General features: G+C 30.1%; 1 pseudogene; it reads left to right on the forward strand.

The window, feature by feature from the left end:
* The first annotated feature begins 809 nt into the window (after window positions 1-809).
* LOC148201459 (uncharacterized) lies at window positions 810-1860 on the forward strand (annotated as a pseudogene).
* The last annotated feature ends 4544 nt before the right edge of the window (window positions 1861-6404 follow it).

Raw genomic sequence — 6404 nt, forward strand, 5'->3', positions numbered from 1 at the left:
AATAACTGTAAGATTAACTTTATTTCCAGTAACTGTTTTACTATATTATTATATGATAACTCCTTTATATAGTTTTATGCTATATTTTTGGGATGTTACATGACCTATATTATCAAAGTATTATTTTGGTTTATTTATTCATCTTGTTTTCATAAATAAGCTATTAAGGTGATGTATAATGTAAGTGAACTTTGAAAATAATAGAGTTTGTGTTTAAGAGGAAAATAACCTAAGTTCTTTGTGAATTTTTTATATATGTCCTCTTAGTGTCATTAATATTTTTTTTAGTGTGCGAGGAATAAGAGTTCTTACTTAATCAAATTTTTAGAGTCTATTGAAGACACACACAGAGAAATAACCACAAATTACAATATTGTTGGGTCCAATCCCAAATTATATGGGAAACTATATTATAATTACTGGACATTATTTATGTTCACCCATTTGAGGAAGGCTCAAAATATTTGAAGCTTTATTGAACCAGGCTTACAACAATGAGCTGATGATACAACTCAAAAGAATAACCAAATGGCGTTATCATAAATTCTCCAAGGTGTTTTTGGAAAACTAGCAAATGCTAAAACAACCAAAGAAGCGTGTGACATTTTGAAATTGTCGTACAAAGGAGTAGAGAGAAAGCTTAAAAATTCCAACTGCAATCCATGCGTCAAGAATATGAAAAATATGAGATGTCTGATTCAAAAAGCATGGAACAATATTTTTCACGAGTAATAAACCTTGTTGATAAGATGGAGGTATATGGAGAAGATATTCCCAAAATTAAGGTGGTGGAGAAAATTCTACAAACCATGCGAATCAAATTTGATCATGTGATTACTACAATAATTGAGTCCCATGACATAGACATCATTTGAATTACAAAATGGCAAGGTAGCATTGAAAGCCATGTGAATAGAATTTTGGAAAAAATTGAAAGAGTAGGTCTTAAAACTTCAGGTGAATTTTACCGACATAGTTGAATCCAATCAAAGTGAAGACAATAAAGGTCGTGAAGGTGGAAAGATAAATTTCAAAGGTAGAGGTCATGACAACTTCAGAGGAAGAGGTTATTGTAATTTCAATAAACAATGAAAAGAAACCAATTCTAGGCCACCTAATTAAGAAAGAGGTGGACACAGTTTCAGATTTATCAATCATGGGAGAGGAAGAGGAGACTTCAATTACCAAAGAAGGACAAATTTCAATTGCTATCAATGTGGAAAGTTTGGACACAGAGTTGCAGATTTCAAATTCAAACAACAGGAAAATACAGTAGAAAATCAAGATCAACATATTGGTGAAAGTTTTGATAACCCACATACTTTGCTTCTAGCAAAAAATAGTTTTGTAGGTGATAAAATATTTGATACCTAGATATTGGCTGCAACAACTACAAGTGTGGAAAAAAAGAGCTATTTTTCTCGCTAGATGAAACGGTAAAATGTACCACGAAGTTCGAGAATAATACAAATATTCCAATTTTGTGGAAAGGAAGAATTGTTATCAAATTAAAAGATAGTTCTCATGATTTCATCTATGATGTTTTCTATGCTCTCAGTCTTCATCAAAACTTGTTGAGTTTGGGACAACTATCAGAAAAAGTCTACAACATGCAGATTAGTAATGACTAATGTACGTTGATTGATAAAATTAAGAGATTTATAATCAAGGTAAAAATGACTTCTAATTATTTGTTTCTTTTGACAGTTCAGCATAAAGAACTCCCGTATACTTCTAATGGCATGTTTCCTTTCATACCAAATGATGAGTGGCTATGACACATCCGCTTTACACATTATCACTATTTTGGATTAAATGTTTTATTAAGAAAAGAATATGTATCTAGCTTTCTTGTTATAAACATTCCAGAAAAGTGTTTGTGAGATGTGTGATATTGGAAAGAAGCATAGAAAATCTTTTCAAATTGAAAAATCCCAGAGAGCAAGAAAGCTATTGGAGATTGTTCATTCAGATTTGTGTATGGTAGAGATACTAACCCATGATGGTAGCAAGTATTTCATTACTTTCATTGACAACTTTAGATGACATGCTTAGGTATATTTTTTGAACAAAAATCAGAAGCATGTGATGCCTTTAAGTCGTTTAAGGCTTTTGTGGAGAGACAAAGTGGCTGTAAGATTAAAGCACTAAGGACATACAAAAGTAAAAAAATATCTTGCTTGTGCAGATTTCTTTGACCATCATGGGATTCAACATCATCTAACAACTATATACACTCAAAATGGAGCGATAAAAAGAAAGTATAGAACTATCATGGACATGGTGAGATGCATGCTTAAAGTTAAACAATTGCCTAAAGAATTTTGGATAAAAGATGATTTTACTGTTTTTTATATTTTGAACAGGTGTCCAACAGAGTGCTTGTGATAAAACACCAGAAGAAGCTTGAAGTCAAAGGAGGCCTTCAATTCGACACCTCAAAACTTTTGGATGTATAACATATGTCTATGTACTAGATCAACTAAAAAAAAAGCTTGATGACAAAGGATCAAAGTGCATCTTTATTGGTTACGATACTAACTCAAATGTGTACAAGGTTTATAATCCAATGACAAAGAAAGTAGTCTTCAACATAGTCATGTGATTTCAAGAATGAATGTGGGATTGATCTTCCAAAACTTAAAAGAAGTCTGTAGTAATTGCAAGAGGTTATGAAGAGGATAATGGTCATGTAGATCTAACACTTGATGAGCCAGAAACATCAAGCAAACCATAGGGAGAGCAAAGACTACCAACCAAATTGGAGGAATATTTTGTGGGAAATGACAATGATTCATTTGATGAAGAAATTATCAATTTTGTTTTATTTGTAGATTGTGAACTTGTAACATTTGAAGAAGCTTCAAATAATCAACATTGTAGGAAAGCAATGAATTAAGAAATTTTTCATTGAGAATAATCAAACATGGGAGCTGATAGACTTATAAACAAACAAAGGAAAATTTGGAGTAAGGTGGGTGTACAAAACTAAGTACAAAACTAAGTACAAAGCAAGATTGGTAGCAAAAGGATAAACAAAAACCAAGTATTGATTATTTTGAGGTATTTATTCCTGTGGCAAGATTAGGTATAAAAATTTGTATGATTATCTCTCTATCAACTCAAAATAATTGAAAAATCAATCAGAAAAACACATAGATATTCAATTTCACAAAATCACTGAGAAAAAAATGGTGATCGAGTATTATTCCATTAAATAACAAGTTGTTGATATTTTTACAAAGCCAAGAAAAGTTGAATTATTTTATAAGGTGAAGGAAATGTTTGCAATGGTAGAAATTTAATTTAAGGGAGACAATATTAGAATTAAATTAAGTGTATAGGGTCCACAATTGCTTTAAAGATGAAAAGAAATTTGTTTGCATTTGAATTTTTAACATCTACCAAAAGTGCGTGACCTGTGAATGCATTATCAAAAGCTTGTATTATTTTGATTTGTTTGTTCATCTTTCTTTCATAAATAAGCTATTAAGGTGAAGCATAACGTAAGTGAGCTTTGAAAAATAATAGAGTTTAACAAAAACATGAATTCTTTGTGAATTTATTGTATATGTGTTTCTGGTATCAAAGATAATGCACTCATAACTTTACAAAATCTAGCACGATCTCAGGCATGGTTTTTTGTTTATTCACCAACATTGAGAAGAGGAAAGCCATGCAACCTTTCACACAATCTTAGTTGTTTGAGGGATGATAAAGCACGCAAGTGCATGAAAGCAAAATAAAGAGTGAGGTGTAGTGTGTACTCTCTATAGCGGTGGTTGGCTTTGGATATATAAGCATAAATATATAAGGGAGAGTATTAGATTCCCAAAAGTTGGTTCTGTGTGGTACTCACCATATTAGTTTGTGCAAAAAAGACAAAAAAATTGGTCAGATTCTTCTTTCTTTCTCCGCGTAAGTCACAAAACTTTCATGTGGGTTTCAGGGATTTTATCTCTGCACTTTCATGGTATTAGATTCATACTTATTTATGACCTTCAACACAAGGAAACGGTTGAAGATAAGTTCCACAATAGCCGGCAATTTGGACCATATTTCACCTGAAGTTTGGAACCTAACCAAATGCTCATGATACTTTCCATTTCAAATAAAAAGTGATGACACATGGTCATCATTATGGTGGTGACACATTCTCTATCTACTTATGTATGTTGTCTTAAACGTTTTACACTTGGTCAAGGTTTTCTACATATATATATATATATATATATATATATATATATATATATATATATATATATATATATATATATATATATAAACCAATGAATTGCAGATATTTCATTTCTATTATAATGTAGAATTTTATATTTTCATTATGTTTATAATGTCAGAAGATTTGGGTTGTAACCAGTTTAGTATTTTTTTAAATAGCATAGAATAGAATATAAAAATAACAGTAATAAAAATTAAAACCAACAATGTGTTTAAGAGAATTACAGTTGGGCAATACCTATTTTAAAATTTATGACTAATCTTAAACTTAATCGTAATAAAATTTCTTTGTCTGATTATATTTTATTCTTTTACAAGTCAGAAGTTTATTTGCGATTATAAGAAATATTCCAATTCATATACTCAATAAGTTGAGTTAAACTCAATAAAGTTAAGAAAATTGGGACTTTATTTGATAAATAGAATAAAAATGAAAAGAGAATAGAAGTTGATTGTAATTTAGTTTATAAAATAAAGGGTTAAATATGTTTTTAGTCCCTAAACTATTGATCGATTCTGGTTTTCGTCCCTGTTTCAAAGTAAGGTACAATTTGGTCCTCATTCTTTTCGAAACGTTTGTTTTAGTCCTCGAAAACTAAACACTGTTTAAAAATTTGGTCCTCATTTAGCAACAAATGAGGACTAAAACCAAAATTCTGAAGACTAAAACGATCGAAAAGAATGAGGACCAAATTGTACCTTACTTTGAAAGAGGGACGAAAACCAAAAACGACCAATAGTTTAAGGTCTAAAAATACATTTAACCCTAAAATAAATTATGAACTACCGATTATGATTTATATATCAAACAGTGTAAAACAAGTATGAAGAGACCGGCATGGATAATTTATAATATTCTCGACGGCTTTGATTTTAGCAATTGAAAAAGTCTCCGACACAGTTGTCTCTGACGGAAATTTGACCATGATGTGGATGGTCAGAAATTTTTGGATTCCAATGATTCTTCCCAATTACGTGGCTTTTCAGTGAAGTCTTGTAGTGAACCCTTCCACTCCGGTTTAAGATTACCAAACTTTTATCAATTTAAATTAACTGATGAAATATAATTTGCTCATCCATTCTAGCATCCAATCGTGGTAGCAAGTGAGATTAATTTTAATTTTCTTTAATATAAGATGAGTTTTAAAGATGAGATTACATGTAAATTGGTCTTATGTGTCTAATTGACGTAGAATTTCTAATAAAACATTCTCCATTTTTATGAATTGAGAGTAAGGATAATAACTGGTAAGTGTGGATTTGCCTATCAATTATATAAGATTTTGGAAAATTATAATCATTAAAATATATATCATCAAAGTGATTTATTATTTAATTTAAAGAATTCATTTTATTTAAAATACTATGATAAGAGATATAATAATTTCTTAACTTAAAATATTTTTTAAAAGATAAAGCATTTATTAATTATTTAATAAATTTAACGTTATTTATAAGGATTTTTTTATTAAGATTAGTGAGTAATTATTATGAAGATATTAAAAGAATTCCACGAGATTGTAAAAATTAAAACCTTAAATTATTATATTAATTAGTAAAATAAATAAGTGAGAATTTTTCGTCGATAAAATTACGTTGGTAATTCCAAGAATTTTTGTATTGTAAGGCGGTTGTAGAAATTTTGTATGTGTTTGAGTTGTTCTATTTGGTAGAGAGGTTGTAAGACTTTTTGTGAGTCTAAGTTTATTTCATTAGTCAGTTGTGTGAGTCAGAATTGTTCCATTAGTTAGGGAAGTTGTAGAACTCTCTGTGAGTATGAATCTTTTTTCATTAGTCGGTAAGGTTATAGGAATTTGTGTAAGTCTGAGTTTGCTTCATTAGTTAGCATGATTGTAGGACTTTGTGTGAGTCTGAGTTTGTTCCAACATAGATAGAGGAGTTGCTTGGAAGAGTGATATGTGTTTCATTAAGCTAGGAAACTTGCTCGATATAGCGATATGTTTTCCATTAGTTGGAGAGGTTGCTCAAAATAGTGATATTTGTTCCATTAAGTTGAGGAGACTGCTTGGAAGAGTGATTTGTTCAATATGAATGAGAAGGTTTCAATCCGAAAGATAGAAAAAATTTCTTCTTGAAAGATTGATGGTGATGCATGGAAATGATGCATGATAATGCCAATACATGTTTTGAATTTTCGTTTTGCA

Source organism: Vigna umbellata, chromosome 3 (assembly GCF_029865625.1).
Source record: "Vigna umbellata cultivar VRB3 chromosome 3, Vumbellata_1.0, whole genome shotgun sequence".
Classification (NCBI taxonomy): domain Eukaryota; kingdom Viridiplantae; phylum Streptophyta; class Magnoliopsida; order Fabales; family Fabaceae; genus Vigna; species Vigna umbellata.